The 18,157-nt window shown below is 39.4% G+C and overlaps 1 long non-coding RNA gene across 1 annotated transcript; it reads left to right on the forward strand.

The window, feature by feature from the left end:
* Positions 1–1,496: 1,496 nt before the first annotated feature.
* On the forward strand, positions 1,497–17,290 carry LOC307002997. The gene is made up of 5 exons (XR_013798601.1): positions 1,497–1,621; positions 3,841–4,007; positions 4,094–4,164; positions 11,594–11,687; positions 17,198–17,290. It is a non-coding gene; the product is annotated as an uncharacterized lncRNA (long non-coding RNA).
* Positions 17,291–18,157: the final 867 nt, after the last annotated feature.

Below are 18,157 nucleotides of genomic sequence, written 5' to 3' on the forward strand. Positions count from 1 at the left end.
CTTGCTCAAAGCCAGCTGCACGAGTGTGATGCTGAGTGTGTGGTGCACGCGCATCAGCTCTGATTTAATGTAAATGTCAAATCAAAACTTTAACCTCATGTACTTTCTTTTCGTAATGCATGGATCTAGTATAAACGTAAAGTAGCCTATTTGTCATTGTAAACTTTTATAGCGACATTCCTTTTCAGGTATCATTTTGGAATGTAACACCTAGGCCTACTTTAGCTACACTGAACAATAGTTTCTTCTGAACAGTTTCTTCTGAACAATTACAAAAGAAGTTATTTTGAAGAAAATGTTTAAAGTGTTTTGTCGATACAGTGAAAGTCAATGGGGTCCAAAACAACTGGTAACACTTTACAATAAGGTTAACATTAGTTATCATGAACCAACAATGAACAGTAGGCTACTCCTACAGCATACTAGCCCGGGCGGGACACACCAAGCCGACGATCAGCCGTTGGGCAACGTCGGACCGTTTTTGAGCGTTTTGAACTGATTGGCTGTTCAGCTTAGTGAATAGTCGGTGCACGAGAATATAGCAAAACAGCCAGCAAAGTCAAAACGGTAACTTACAGATATAGAAGTCTGTTCTAATGTTTGTTAACTTACGTGAGTGTTCCTTGTCTATTTAATATTAAATACTAACATGAGCGGAGTGGAATAAAGAAAGTGTTTAGCCAAATTGATATTCAAAACAGTAAGTAGCCTACGCACTTCTTTATTGTTTGTGTATTGCAACCTGCAGCAGCGTCGGTTTCCCTTCTTGAATGACGAATATAGATGAATATATCTTCAGAAATAGACAGTTGTCTCATTTAGCCTACACGCAGGTGCAGAACGCGCATTCTAGCTGACAGTCGCCTAGTTCTCTCGGTGTTCAAGTGCAACGTTTTCCGATACGAGGCAACCAGAGTTGCCAGATTGGACGATTTTCCGGCGACAACCCAGTCGGCTTTCATCAAGCCTATTTCTTGTCGTCGGTGTGGTGTGTAGGCTACTTTAGCTTAATGTAAATGTCAACATTTACGAATACAAGAATTGTATTTTTTATTAACTAATGTTAACAAAGATTATACAATGAAATAAAGTGAAAAAATATATTGATAGTTTATTTGAGCTAATTCATTAGCTAATGTTAACAAATGAGACCTTATTGTAAAGTGTTACCACAGCATTGAACCCATAGACAGTATATAAGAGAAGTGAACCTCATTGTCTTGGTTGTAACAAAACAAAACTGAGATCTTCTTTTTTGTTCCACAGAAGAAAATAATGTAAACAGGTTTGGAACGATGTGCGGGTAAGTGATGACTTGAGTATATTTTTGGTTGAACTGTCTCTTTACCAATACAGAGTGTGTAATTAGAATGACCATTTGTATCACTTGTTGGTGAGTCAGACGCATTGGGACATGGCATTTGTGATGTCTTTTTTTGCAATATGACTAAATGATCATGAAAAGTGTTAATAAAAATAGTTTTTTTCCCTTGCAGGTTGAAGTAAAGGTCAGGCTGTGCCAGGTCCAGAGGAGTTAGGCCAGGTGGTCTTCATCTTAGTAGCTGATGCATGTACAGAGAAGGCTGATCTTACTCAAGGAGTGTTGCACAATTAGCTTCAGGTAAGCCTCAATGCACACTGTCGGCAGTGTTCTGTTTTCATTTCAGCTCTTCTTGGTTACCTGATTCTGGCATAACTCTGGACCTGATCCAGAGAAAAATCCCTTTAGGTCAGTCCGTTTGGCAGCCATCTTGGAAACACCTTTTTTTTTAAGCTATTTTCTATGAAGGTAATAATCATAGGCATGCTCGTATTAACTCAAAATTACACATTTCATAATTCACATCAACAGATAAAATCTGATAGCAAGGTATACGTTCAGTCTATAACCAGCTATCATACATTTAGCTTCTTTATCTGAAATTACACCCCTTTGTTGTTATTGTTAACTAAAACTATTTAAAAATGTGAGTATTTAAAGTAAAGGTGACTTTAAAAAAAAAACTGAAATAACTTGAAGTTGAAGTACTAAAATGACTAAAACTGAAATAAAAATGCATTAAAACTATATAAAAATATTAAAAAAGCTAACAAAAAATTACTAAAGCACATAACAAAAATGCTAAAACCAATATGCCGTGACTTCAGATTAATTTGTCGCTATAGGGAAACAACTAGAAGAAGAAAAAACTGTGAATGGTAAAATAATTTGTGCTACAAACCTGTGTTTATGGTTACGGTAATAAAATAATATGATAAGTAACGGTAATCAATATCAAGCAGCATAACTGACAGATTGTGTACAGCTAAAATAACTGGAAGTCTCGACAAAGTCAAGTTACAATAGCCGCTCTTATGTGAAATAAAAAGGTGGATAATAGTATACAAATGAAACAAAAACAACACCGTTATGTCCACCTATTGTGCTGGCTCTAGATCTGTCAAAATTGGCTCATTTAACTGAAAGTCAAGACTTTAGTTACAACAGCCGCCATATTGAATGTTATGATTTTCTACGAGTGGCCTGATTTATTTTTATTTTTTTGGGAGTCTGTTTGCCCATCGATTTGATTATGATTATAATATTTTGTAATATTATTATATCATATTTTAGTCATCTATAGTTAAGTTATATTTCGAGTATTAGAGTATATTTAAGTCAAATATGCTGGCAAAAATACAGATAATAGTATTTGTATGCTGAAATGTTCATGCACTGTAGGCTACTGCAGCTCATGGGGTAAAGACTGTTTTGATTCTTTAATAAGTGAATTGTTCCTTGTATTAGCTGTGTTTCCCTCAGAATATAAAATGTTGTGTGAATTTTAGAGCCTGAAACCAATTACTTGACCAACTCTTTCCGTTCTCCAGTTATTTTAATGAGTTTACTGAAAACCACTCTTTGTAAACTAACACGCACATTGCAGACCACGAACATGCTCCACCAGCTCTATATATAATAAATGACTCTTTCCTCGCACACCCTACCCTCCCCCCACACACACACAAACACACACACACACACTCAAACCCTGTCACGGTATGAATAAGCAGTTCTTGGCCTGTGGAGCCAGCAGTGCTGTCAAGCCATTGATGTACAACACTCTGGCCTTTGTTCCCCTGTACACAAACACGGTTGCCACATTAATATTTCACAGGAAATGTACTCTCTGCTCCTGATTTAAAGCCCTTTCTTGTTAACAGCGCTGTTTGCCTCATTCGGCCGCTCTGACGTATGAGCTTACAGGCCCACATTTGTCCCTGACTGCGCACTGTCGTTTAGGATCAATACCATATTTATTTTTCATAGCAAAGCGTTTTGGTTAAGAGGTTCAAGAATGAAGTCTCTTTATGGTTATGTCCCGCAAGTACCGTAATTTGTTTGTAATTAGAAATCATTATGCTCATCTGCGGTTTGCTTGTAAGATTCATTATTTGTATGCGTTTCGTTGTTTGTTAATGCATGCGAGTGCGAGCACTTGTAAATGGCCTGTTGTCGGCCATGTGTCTGTGTTTGCACTGCGATAAAGTCAGTGTAGTGTGATCATTTGTTATAAAGGGAACGGAAGCAGAAGCACTGTAGAGCCCAATAAAAAAAATATATAAAAAAACAAGGGATCAATAGATTCTCTCCGCAAGAGTGAAACATAACAGACGCAACTAAAGCCTTTTATGAGAGAAACAATACATTATTCATGGCAAACTCTCTTTTGTTCTGCTTTGTTGTGTCTTATACAGATGGGATTACAGAAGGCTAGATCTTGGAAACATATGAAAGATTAATACGTGAACGGGGACATGGTTTGCTTACGAAAGGACTAAATAATTATTCTTTCACAGTGAGTGGTGGAAGAGCTCCAGAGATGGGGAACTGGGAGCACACTTTGACTGCGAAACGAGACGGGGAAGTCAAAGCAGCCCCAACCGAGAGTGACCTTGATCTGGCAGACACCGCTGAGTCTATATCGGGAACTTAAGACTTTTTTAGTTATCCGTAGATGTGAAAGGTAATCACAGATTGATGGTCTTCTTAAAGAAACCACGTTAAGTGAATTTTTATTGGCTGTTTCAGTGGTGTGTTAATGTTTCATAGGCCCGGGGTGCAACCGGAGCGGACTGTAACACAAGATGGTCATTGACGGGATCACATGAGGACTGTTATCTGTGAGTTTGTCCACACAGGCCAACCGTTTCCACTCAGTCTAGCCTTTTATAATCATACCACAATATTCTGTGCACCGTAGCCCCGCTCTATGAATAAATAACAACGAGAGATGTGAAGCGCCTATTTAAAAAGCTTACTGCGGTTCGCTCTTGCTGGTCACCGGGCGTTTGTAAACAGATTGATATCCCATCGACTTCATTAAGGGGCTCTGCTGGAGCGTAATTGGCGTGTCCCGAGGAGCAAGGTTAACAAATCCTTCCGCTGTCCTTGTCTATCATCAGACTGGCACATTAATTGATATGAATGCGCAGGCACAGATCCATATGCCGCAGAGACGCGCTGATGAGGCGTTGAGTGAACAAAAAAAAAACACACAGGCAAACTGGGATAAATACAGTCGTTAAGGAATCCCGGCGTAAATGAAAATGAATTGATTTATTTTAATTGATTGAATAAAACACAACACGTCCGTAATCTTTGCCGAGACGTTCGAAGGAGGACTAAACATTTGTCAGTCTTTATCTATTTTCAATTAGCTGGCTATAATGATTAATTGAGTGCTCAGAGTTATAGATGAGTTAATTAGTGTAGAGAGCTCATCTCATTAGAGCAGAGTGGCATACTCACCACATGCTGCAAATGCTGCTCAGGGTGGCACCGCTCTTTCTATCTGCACGTGTCCACCATTCTTGAGACCCGCTCATTATTGACATACTGCTGCTAGTCATTATCAACATCATCGTCACCACCAAGGGCACAGAGTGCAGTGGCTGAAGTTGAGCTTGTGTTTTTCTAAACTCGTGGAGATAATACAGCCATGATAACATTATTCTCTCATGCACTCTTCCTGTACGGTCCAGCTCATAACTACCTGCTTGACCTTGAGACACATGTTGCTTCTAATGGGGTTTCATGTGCTTGTTCAATGTTTATTTTACAATTTCTTCTACTACTTTCCATTCATTTTCACTAGGGCAGTGTTCGTTTTAGTGTTTGATTGATTTTTTTTTTCTTTTTTTTTCTTAGGGCTGCCAAAATGAATGTGCTAACTGGGATCATTTAAATATTTAGCAATTAAATGTCTCACCAAAGTCTAGTGTTAATTAGCCTGGGAAAACCCGGACGAACTTCCGGCAAATTTGAGATTTGCTCTGCAGTCTGCAAGTCCGTCTGGCCTAGAGCCCATTCAAGCCCATTTCCAATTTTTCCAAATCGAGGCACCAATCACAAACGCTGAGGCGGGCTTTACACAATGACGATCGCTCTGATTGGTTTTAGGTCTATCCAATTGCGCCCAGAGGCATTTGAGCGACGTCAGTTGGTGACGCCCCTTTGGAAATGGGCTGTGAATGAACCTTCAACTGAGAAGGTTTTGGTGTCAACCAGGCTAAGTGTTAATGCTATTTAGTGGATTCCTTTATGGTTAAAATACACTACCGTTCACAAGTTAGGGGTCTGTAAGATTTTTAAATGTTATTTAATATTTTTAATTAAAAATGTATCGCTAAATATAATATAACCATTGTGTATTTTAATATTAACATTTATTCATGTGATGGCTAACCTGAATTTTCAGAAGTCATTACTCCAGTCTCCAGTGTCACATGATCCTTCAGAAATCATTCTAATTTGCTGAATTGGTGTTGAGGAAAATATTTTTATTATCAATTCTTTGATGAATAATTTTTTTTAAATTCCAAATTGAAATCTTTTGTAGCAGTATAAATGTCTTTACTGTCAGGTCTTATCAGTTTAATGTGTCTTTATTGAATAAATGTGTGAATTTATTTCAAATAAAAAAACTCTTACTGACCCCAAACTTTTGAACGGTAGTGTAGTCGAGACAGGTAAAATTAATTTGAGGCCATTATTAAGTTATTTTTGTGTCATGAAAGTTCCAGTAATTATAATAACCGTTTTCTACCCTCCCTTTCTCGGGTCCTTTTATTCCCAGTGCTGTGAATGCCAATGTCCGAGCGACTGCAGTAGCTCTGGAAGCATATGCCCTTTAAATCTGAGACCGGTTTTGCAATTTCTCTTAAAATTATTAAATGGAACCCACACAATGCTCTCAGCTGCCCCAAACCACAAATAACAACACCTATGCATTTGTGAGGGTTTCACATCTCTCAGGACTGAGTTGGCATTTAACACACTCCTTTATTAACGGCTGTCCGTGTGCCATTAGCTTTTCTTCTCGTTCTGTACCTCATTCACCTCCTTGTTCGAATTCCAGCGGCGTTACTAATCACTTGAGTGATTAGATATTTGTAAGCAAGTGCATCGCTTCATTTTAACTGTAATTAAGCTCGATGAGAATGATCCGGCTGAGATGACAGGGAGTGTGAATCGCTGCTCTTTGTCTCCTTCTCCCCGCCCGTCTCGACTCACCTTCGTGTAATTCCCTCCAACTACATCGAGCGCGCCGACCACTTCTTAACTCTTTGCTAAGTGTTAATTAAGCACACGAGAGCTCAATAATTGAGATAACATGGCAATTGGATGGCGGATTCCTTTTATTTTTTAATTATCAAACCCTCAGGGTGTTACTCCATCTTAATGAAATATGGACAATTTGACAAATCAGTCTCTCCTAACGGCGTTAATGCCTGCTGCATATTCATGGATTTTTAGAAGTCTAATCAAAGTCGTTGTTGGGCCTCCCGTGTGAGCACTGCATGGATGTGTGAGCGCGCGTGTGTGTGTGTTTACGTCTCTCGCCTATGAATGATTCATGCTGTTTAGCTCGCAGTTGCTTGGGTGCATCTGGCTCGGGGAGGTGTGAGTCTGGCCAAATGGAGGGGCCACATGGCAGCTCCAGATGTTCAGCTTTTGTATATGCACAGCTCATCAAAAACAACAACCCGTGCCACCCCTGGGTCTCTGCCATCTGGGGGAGAACCTAACTACAGCTTCCCGCCAGCCTGCCAGTGCATTGTGGGGGAAGGTTTGCTGCAGCACTTCTGGAGGAACAGCACTTGCACTGTCTGACGAATCTCCAAACTCTACTTTTTCATCTTCTCAAAATCGCGGGTCACGGTGCACAACTGATTGGTATCCATAGATACGCATATCCATGTAAAATCCCAAAGCACTCAGGGAGGATATTTCATGGCCTGCCTCTCTTATCTTCCCTTTGATACATTTTTTATCCACCTCGATTGAAGATTCAGCTCTTTCATTTCCTGTGATATGTGTCCTGGCTTTTCCCTCTCAGCAGTGAGGAACAGATAAAGCCCCCAATAACCAATTCAAACTACAGAGCTCCTCAGCTGCCCTTCTTCCCACCTTAACCCTGATAATGAATTCATTAGACTTTGCAGTAGCATCTGCTCGGAGCCCAAATGCAGCAAACCCTAATAAATGCTTTATGGATTGAAGTGGCTTTCGTAGTCGACATTTGGTAATGTGAATGGCTGTCAATAAAACTCGATGCATGCTAGTTGATCCACTGAATGCGCGATGACACGATAGGGTTCGTGTTCAAGAGGTGGATGGAACAGACATGAGGATGTTGTGTGACTGGTGAGCTGGTGACTGGTGTTTATGATTCTGTTTCTACAGACGTTTTATGTTTTTATCTATATGTCTAATTGTAGCCAATCTAATTTTTATTGGCCTTTCAGCTTGGTGGCACCCATTTATTATCTAATTACAAATCAGAAATTTTAGGAGAAAGCAGAGAGCGGTATGTTCGCATCTCGAAAGAGGGGAAAGGTGGCTATGAAGTGCATTAGTCTGGCTTTAAAGGGATAGTTCACCCAAAAATGAAAGTTTTGTCATAATTTACTCCAAAGTTTTTCCAAACCTGTATGAATTTCTTCTGAACACACACAAAAAAAGATATTTAGAAAAATCTGGGTAACCAAATAGTTGATGACTTGGAGAAAAAAATACTATGGAAGTCAATATTGCCCATCAACTTTTTGGTTACCGATATTCTTCAAAATATCTTCTTCTGTGTTCAGCAGAAGAATGAAACTCATACAGGTTTGGAAACTTGAGGGAGAGTAAATGATGACAGAATTTTCATTTTTGTTTGAACTATCACTTTTAATAGCATTCTGTTTTTGTTAACATTCATTGTTAAATTGGTTTTAAATATGTTGCAGTAATGAATCAATAAAATATTGTGTTTTATAAGTTGGACTAATAAAAATAAAGCTAAAGTAAAAAGAATTGTAATGCAAACCTTTGATTTAATTGTCAGTTGACATTCTTGTAAGGATGCGGTGAACTAATTTGGCAGTCTTTTCCAATGGTGACACCTCTGTTTATCACATGGCATACATAAACTAGATGGCCTTCTTTTTTAAACATCAGTTTTCTGCCCTATGGCTCTCTTCCTGTGATGTGTGTCTATTTGATGTGACCCAAGCTCACTTCTTTGACCTCCCTGTTGATTCTCTTGTAAGTCATTAATTGGTTCCTCTTCCTTGCAGTCCATACTGATCTGCTGACAAATTGCTAGTTCACACTTTGAACGATTGTGGTTACAATGTCAGATATATTGGCAATACCGTAACAGGTATTCATTATGTCCAGTCGTCTAGTTATATAGATGAACAGAACAGATGCAGAATATGCAGTTTAATACTAACTGCATTATGAAGGGCTGCTACTTTAAATGCAACACGTGTATATAAAACACCTATTAGGTGAAGTTTTTAAATTTCCAAAAAATTTTATGTTGTATTTAAATAGTACTAAAATATTATACAATGTCCAATTGTGAAAAATGTACTACTACTAATAATAACGATGCTTGGTACATTTGTTCATAAAAAATGGCTAGAAATTATATTGGTACACAGTAGCAATTCCCAATTTGACTAATTGCAGATGATTCAGACGGCATGGAATGTCAGCATGGCACAGAAAGTGAAAATGTGAGCATATGACCTAGACAGTATTTGAGATAGTGAAAATTATGTGAGAATTTTTATTTATTTATATACTTGTCATGCAAATCCACACATATAGTGGAATATGCAGCTGTTGTAATATAATGCATAGAATGTTGGAAATACCAAAGACATTGGGCATTTGGTGTGTATGGTATATACATAGTGGTCTGAATCACAATCCACCTGGTAAGAATGATAACACTAGACTCGTACCATCACCTATAGTCTCTTTGCTTTGTTCAGTATATGTTTGTCACAATAACATATTCCATCAACAATAGCTTTCATCCTTTTTTTTTTTTTTTTTGCATCCAGGCTCAGAGCCTCCCGACGCAGAGAGAGGATTATAGGGGAGTTCTACGAGTGAGTCATCACTTTAAACTACAGATGGAATTTACAGTTCAAAAGAGATTATGAATATTAAAGAGGGATTTTTAATGATTGGGTTTTGTTCTAGCAGGCCGCAAAGTAAAAGAGCACGCACAAACTCAAAGGATTAGATAAACACAAAGCTTCAAGGTCTTTGCCTGGTAGAGAACTGTATTTATTAATTCGCCTCTTTGTAATTTCCTTTAAATAATGTATTATTGCTGAGTCTAACCGCTCATCACTGAAACATAGTAAAAGCACTGGGGAGTCAGACTGGAGAGTTGTGTTCGGGGTTTTGATTGGCACGGAGAAACAGATTCTGCTGATCTTTGGTTAGTGTGTGTGTGTGTGTGTGTGTGTGTATTTGTGCATATATTATCATGTATGCGTTGTAAGGACTGGTGCGTTGAATTTTACATTATCCAAATGCTTTTGATGATAATCCCCTACTTGTTTTGTGAATAATTCACTTTATATTAAAGAGAAGGGCTTTGAAATTCAAACACACTTTTATAAAGCACTCTAGGGTGGAATAAATGGATGTCAAAATGCAGCCTTGCCTTTGGTTTAAGTGCTGGCAGAATAGAGGTACATATTTAAGACAGTTAATAATCAAGACATTTGAGATATCTATCCAGATGAGAACACAACAGAAAAGCATATAGCATATAATTAAACAAAACTGTCTTTTAATCCTTGTCACGAGAATCAGATGCACTTGTACCCTGTAGCAGTGATAAGAGGATCGGTATGAGCTCATATATCGTCTCTGCTGTAATCATGTTTCTCAGTGAGTCTCACTGGTGGTAATTAATGTGCATTGCCTGCTGAGTAAGACAGTAATAATAGTGGAGAGCCATTATTGTAGCACACCCCCATACTTCACATATGTTTGGAAGCAAATTACTGACCCGGTCGATACCCAGTGGGCACAGGCGTAGATCAATACCTGCTCTCCCAGGGAACAATCTTCAGCTTTAATGACAATACATTGATTTTTAAATAACTGCTCATGTTTCAGAAACGCTAATCACTCCGCTTTCTCAGGGGACTGAGAGTCTGTCTTTTCCATTTCTCCTTTTTCATCTCTGCTTCTTTCTCCATCTTTCTTTTATATGTGAGGAAGAATGTGTAAGTGTCCTGAATTACATTTTTTTGGGCAGTTTAGTTTTTATAGCTTTTAGTTGTAACTTTTGCAGTTTGATTGTTTCCCTAACGGTAAGTTTTGCATATTTTGATCATGGTAAATGTAGTACTGTTGTATAACATACTCTTAGACTGCTCAAAATTATATTTAGTCAACGGTGCATACATGAATGAATGCTTGTGAACTTATGAGGACATCAGTGTGCTTGCAAAACAGTCCCTGAGTACTGATAGTTACCATGTTGAAATTAAATGAAATTTATAATCAACCTGTTAATAATGCATCATATAAACAATTACAGCATGAATACAATATAAATGCTAATACAATTTATTATAAATAATAAAAAAGGCCTTTTTACTCTCTCTCTCTCTCTCTCTCTCTCTCTCTCTCTCTCTCTCTCTATATATATATATATATATATATATGTGTGTGTGTGTGTGTGTGTGTGTGTATATTTATAATACTTATTATGCACCTGTTTGAATAGCAGCTTGATAGACAAGTAACACTTCAGAGCGAAAGTTGATTGTGTTCAATTGTTTATTTAATTGTTTTTTTCTCTAAATTGGAAAATAAAGATGAAAGTTAAATTACATACTGAATGTGATGATAATATAGTTTATTTACAACAATTGTCAATATTTCTCACAATATGCGTTATTTTACTTTGTGAGCTGTTTTGAATGCGAGGTAAAAAGCATGGACATTGCCAAGGACACATTCCAGATGTCTGGTAACCCAACTCAAAGTGGTCTGTATTTGTCATGAGCATAAACTCTATGCTAACATAACACCCTGACCCAGGTCACAGCAGTAGCACTGAGGCCAGCTGGCACAACTTTACAGGTGAAGATGTTGTGTTACCGTCTTGACTGACTGAACTGAGTGACTGCACAACATGAATAAATGATTAGAGAGTAGAGGTGAGCCGGGCGACAGCAGGCTAGGCTGGATGGGGTATGACAGACACAATCTCACGTCTTTATATTTTTTTTCTCTAAGGAGACTGACTCACCAGCAAACAAGCCCCGCTGTCGGAAAAAGCCAGACAGCAGTGTTAATTAGAGGAGCAGGAAGATAGAAGCGGCAGGGGCAGGTAAAAAAGACCAACACACACACACACACACACACACAGAGAGAGAGAGAAAGAGAGATAGGATGTCTTGGAGGAATGTGATAGGCAGGTAGTCGTGCCATTTTTCAGACAGGGATAAATAATTCTAAACTGTTGCCTATTAGTGAAGTGGGTGTTTTGTTTTGTTTGTAGTTTATTTTGCTGATTTTTTTGGACAGACTATTATGACAAACAGATTATTGTTTGCAATACACTGTTAAAAATAGATTCAGAAAAGGGGTCTTGCCACAGAAGGGTTACGGTACTAACAATGAAAGTCAATGGAACCCATTTTTTGAGGATTTCATAAATATATCAATAAATTTACACAGGAAAAAGTAAGTTTTTTTTTCCACATGTTAACATTTTTCATGATACCTAATGCATTAACTAATGTCATCCAATTTAACCTTATTGTAAAATGTCACTTGGTTATGTAAGGCGTTTAAAAATGTCAGACAGGCATTTTGAGCCATGTGTCTGGGCCGCAGACAAAACTTTCCCTGACAGGTATCACAATGCAGCCGAACACTGATGTGGGCAGACGGCACCAAAGCCCAGCAAAGCCTCTGCTATTTCTGATGCCACAGATTCACTGACAAATGCACCCACAGACTGAATAACAAATCCCCCTCTCACAGCCTGGTCTAGACAGAGAGAGAGAGAGAGAGAGAGAGAGGTGCGAGAGAATGAGGGGTAGTGTTAAGTGTCTTATTAAAGGAGAATGATTACGGTGGCGGCTATGGAGCCGGACCTGCCACATGGCAGTCATCATTAGAATGATCACAAGAACCTCTTGTCGTGGATGGAATCGTATTTTAATCCACAACACATTATTACCGCAGCGAAGGGCAGGTCAGCTCTCAGACACATTTAAGTAGTGACTAAACTCTCCAGAGAGCTTACAATATTCCTCCACCCAACCTCAAACCAACCTCCACGGTGAAAAAAATTGGTCATATTTTACATTAAAGCGGCTTTTTTTCCAGTATTATACAGCCGCAGTAATGAAGAGTCTAATGTAATGCAGCTGCCGAACCCTCCGTGGGGACGATGAATAATGCAAACCTACTTGTTCTTCAGTTCGGCTGATCTCTGGAGGTTTTTCTCTCTGTATTGTCCATTATGACAGCCTATTATCTGGCCTTCAGACTGCTATCTCTCAGACGTTGTGCCCGGTCCATTTGTTACCCCTCTTGCCCCTGGTAACCTTCAACCAACTGAGGAGAATGATTGAGACAGTATTGTTATATAAACATAAGAGCCACAGGCGAAGAGAAATGGGGAGGTGTCACATATAAACCTTCCATCTCACGATGCATTTGTGCAGTGCATTGCTCTCTTCTCTTCCTCTCTTGCTCTCTCTCTCAATACACTTTTTCATTAAGAGCCATTTAGGCTTTACTGCTTGCTTGGTCATGCAAAGGCCGAGCATCAACTTGTGCTCTCAGTGGTGATTAAAGATTCTTAAGAGGTAAAATCCATTTTAAAATGAGTGGATGGATGGACATAAAATAAGTTGCAGTGTTGTTATAAATATATGGAGGATAATGATGATGTTGTGTTATACTAAATGTTTATCTGACCCATCAAACCACGGCCACACTGTTTACATGCACTTTAAAAGTTTGATTGCAGTTGGACTAAAGCAGGGCTGTCTGAGGACACCGTCCTGCAGAGTTTAGCTACCTCAATTAAACACACCTCAAACCAGATCATCAAGGTCTGACTAGGCATACTAGAAACGTTCAGGCAGGTGTGTTGAGGCAAGTTGGAGCTAAATTCTGCAGGATAGTGTCCATCCAAGAGCTGGTTTGGACACCCCTGGAGTAAAGCTTTCGGTTGTCTTTTTAAAGTGTCATGTTAATGCTTTAGTATACATAATGCAATTGTAGCTTGGATTTTTTTTCCAGCATGTTTACATATTAAGCAAACTACAGTTGCAGTTACTAAATTGCTATGAAAGACAGAGGTGACCCGTGATGTGTAAAATCGGCATGGACTAAAAATTCCCCCTATCTATTTTCTAAATTCGTAGCTCACAACTGTCTCCATCCGATCAACAACCGATGGATAGAACCAAGTCCCGCCCTACATTTTTCTTTTCCGAGAATTCGTTACACTTTTGTGTGCAGAAGAAAATGTCTTTGCTACTTCTGTTAGACTATTACATAGTCCATGCTGTAACTATTTGAAACCCCTCTGTATCAGGATAATAACTCCAGATGTACATATACTTACGGTATATAAATACATTTAAAAAACATGCATAATAATTTATTGATACATTTGTTAATTCACCTCAAGTAAAATGTATAATTTACTCATGTTATTTTAAACCTGTATGATTTTCTTTCTTACATGTAACTCAAAAGGAGAAGTTTTGATGAATGTTTATGTTGCTGCTTTTCTATACAGTAAAAGTGGATGGGGACCATGGTCTCTCAAGCTGCAAAAATGACTAAAAGCACCATAACAAAATCATAAAAGTAGCATAAATGGATCTTATGACACTATATATATATATATATATATCATATAGCCATATGATTGGTTTGTATGACAAACAGATACATTTTTTTTGTCATTGTTTACTTACCTGCTACATTTATGAATAAGAGCAGATTATAAATATCTCCATTTGTGTTTCACAGAATAGAGAAATACATTCATTTGGATTTTGAAAGAAATGAAGGTGAGTAAATTATGACAAAATTGTCTTCTTTTTTATTTTTATTGAACCGTCCCTTTAAGATAAAATTGTCATCTTGTATCAATACCTGGACTGACACTGTGTGTCAAAAGCTATATATCTGAGGTGAAGTGTGTCTTGAGATGTCCATCTGATATGTTTACTGACGGAGACGGGTCACTGCTTTGATTGGTCATTGGCTTCACAGTGGGTGTGTGTTAGTGTGTGTGTGTGTGCATGTCTGTTGAGCTTGATTGTGTCATTAGGTGAGCAGAACGGTTCCCCCTTGGGTGACACCACAGCCATCTTGGATCAATGCCGGTAGCGGTTCTTAAATCAATGTAGCTTTAGCATTGCAGGGATTTATCTATAGACTCAACCTGAGACCAGAGAGAGAGAGAGCAAGAGCCTTATCTACTGACCTCAGTAATTACCCTGTCCTGCAGCTCTAATTCAAATGTGTTCTGACTGAGATAATTGCTTATTGGAAAGCCCAGTTGAATCTCACAATAATCACCAGCAACCCCCGCAGCATTTGCTGTGTGTGTATATGTGTGTGTGTGTGTACATGTGTGTCTGTCCATACGCATTGAGTTAATGCATGTGTGTACAGCGCTGCTGACACCACTGTGCTTCCCAGGTCTTTCTCTTCTGGTTAGTGTCCCACTGTTTTACGTGACAGGGAGAATTGAAAGTGCAGTTTGGGTTGTGCGCGCCACCCAGCTAGTAACCCTGCTGCGGTCCCGCAGGGCTAAGGCCGGCTAATCAGAGCGCTGATAATATCAAGGCAGAAACGGAGAAAGAGAATAAGGAGGGGGAGGTGAAGGGATGGATATATTTATCTAGTTAATGAGAGGCCAAACATGGCCGTGCTCCATGGGGAGAGGGTAGGGCTGAGGAGCCATGAGGGGATGATGGTCTGCACGCCGACACGGTCCCTGCGCCACTCATTATATCAGCATCATCCTGGCCACCCTGTACTCACAAACACACACACACACACAAACACCCGCATCCTCTGATTAATTCATGAGAATTGGGAAGAGTGTGTCTACTGAGAGACATGGCTACTGGCTTCAAAACAGACGCGGACTCCCTCTCCCCCCCGCTTCATCTATTTGGCAATGAGACGAGGCGAAAAATATCAGCGATACAGATGTGTTGTGAAACATTAATGGCAACTGCAGCATTTCCCCTACTGTATTAAGGAAGCCCAGCCAATTCCACGCGTGTATGTGCGAGTGTTCACTTTTATTTTAATGTGGCGCTTTCCATTGTTATCTAGATGAGGCGGCGTGAACACGACAGGCGGTCTAACACGCTCGTTGGTGCGTTGCCCATGCGTGTGCGCCTTTATCGAGACTCCGCAGATGCACTCTCTAAAGCCGCCCGAGGGAGGGGCTCGCTGGCACAGCCAAACAGGAAATGGGCCTGGATATGGATTGCTCCAATTGAATTAAAAACATTAGCTCTAGAACGATGGGGGTTCCTCGGGAAAATGTGGGGAATTAATTTGATTGCAGGAGCATGGAGAACTGGCTCTAATGGAGCATCGGGAGGGAGAGACAGACGGGAAGCAGGAAAGAGACAAAGGAAGCAGTGGCGAGCGAGAGAGAGAAGAGCGCGAGGGATAGACGGACAGACAGGCTGGGGAGGGGAAGGGAAGGGGTAGCGTGCAGAGTAGCCAGATAGTTTCAAATTAACTGTCATCATGGGCAGCTCCATATATGATTACCCATGAGAGCTTGGAGTGTGGAGCTCATTTCCAGAGAGAGGTCAGATGAGAGGGAGTGAGTGTGTGTGTGTTTGTGTGGTAGGCTGACTCTGCTTATCCCATGCCCCATCATGCACTTCATTCCCCGAGTCTCATTATCCCCGATCTCCGGGCGCTGGGGGTCGGGCACGCACTCCTAATGATCACACACAACCGAGCAACCAATGATTTTTCAATTAAGACAAATCGTTTAATTGCAAACAATTAATCTATTAATTTACTTGAATGGCATGCACACTCTGTCTGTCTCATCTCATCTCCTGTCTGGTTTGTTTACACAGGCAGCGCCCCCCCCCCCCCCCCCCCACCCCTCCCTCTAACATGTGTGTGTTGTAGCTTAACAGGATGCTCGGGAGTGCAGGAGGTCAAGTAATGGCAGCCTGTCTCTGGTTTCACCTCCACATGTTAGTTCTGTTCTCAGCGCTGAGAGGGGGTGTGAAACAGACCCCGAGGCTGGTGAAAATAGATCAAGCTTGCATCCCCCACCTCTTTCTTTCTCTCTCTCTCTGTGTGTGTGTGTGTGTGCACTGGGGCCCATCAGTGCCACATGGTTACAGTCCACCAGGCATGGTCAGCCATGCGTAAAGAGAGGGGGAAACTGACAGCTCCCAACAAAAGCAGCATGACAACTGAATGCTTTGTTTGCCAGTGATTGTAATGACTTATTATAATTGGTCTGCTTATCTTATATAATACACAATTGTGCATGATTGGAATGATTCCAGTTTTTCTTGTCACATTCCTCCCCTCACCCTCTTTTTTTTTTGTGCGTGGCGTGAAGTAGGATGACAGTGTGTAATTGATGTGACAAGCCAGAAACGCTTTTGCCATCCTCTTTTTGAAAGCAGCAGGACGTGTTCGGTGCTGTTTTGTAAAATTATTAGGTCGGAATGCATTCTGCCTCATTATCGTGGAGGTGGAAAATGTAACTATAAATGAATCATTAAATTATTCTACTGACATGAAGCAAGTGATTCTAATTGGCAAGGCTTTAAATGTTATCTGTCTTTCTTTTTTCCCCTCAAGAGCTGATGAATGCCTTTGACTTTGGTGGGGAGCAAGGCGAGCTTTACAGTTAAAAGAGGCTAAACGGATGACAAGCGTTTGGTTGTACGGTAAGCCCGCATTATGATGCTTAGACATGAATGAGGATGTGAAGCTGCACCAGATCGACTCACTGCACAAGCTCCATGTGGTGATAAGATGCTCAGGCTTGGTTTCGCCACTGCTGTCTGTCATACAGTGGGGCTTTTGGGGGTGACATCGCTGACATCAATCATCCGACACCTATATAAAACGATTTTGACATGGTTTACACATCTTAAAAGCCACTGGCTAAAGAAAGAATCTAGATTTAGATAAGTAGAAGTGAGTGATTACATTATTGTTCGGTTCAAAAGTTTGGAGTCAGTAAGACTGATCAAAAGTAACAAAGACATTAATTTAGGGCTGTAAACGATTAATCGCGATTAATCGAATCCAAAATAAAAGTTTGTGTTTACACATAATATATGTGTGTGTATTGTGTATAATTATTTTGTATATATAAATACACACACATGCATGTATATATTTAAGAAAAATGTGTTATTTATATATAAAATAGTTATATGTATATATAATATAAAAATATATACAATATAAAAATATACATGCAGTAAGTATATAAATGCAAATATTTCTCAAATATATACATACATGTGTGTGTATTTTTATATATACAAAATAATTATACACAATACACACACATTTATTATGTAAACACAAACTTTTATTTTGGATTCGATTAATCGCGATTAATCGTTTACAGCCCTACATTAATTGTTACAAAATATTTCTATTTCAAAGAAAATTTCAAGAAATGCTGTTCTTTTGAACATTATATTCATCCAAGAATCCTGGTTTCCACAAAGATATAAAGCAGCAAAATAGTTTTCAGCTATGATAATAAATAAAAAAATTATTCAGCACCATTTTATAACTAAA

Source organism: Phoxinus phoxinus (genome assembly GCF_949152265.1).
Source record: "Phoxinus phoxinus genome assembly, chromosome: 8".
Lineage (NCBI taxonomy): Eukaryota > Metazoa > Chordata > Actinopteri > Cypriniformes > Leuciscidae > Phoxinus > Phoxinus phoxinus.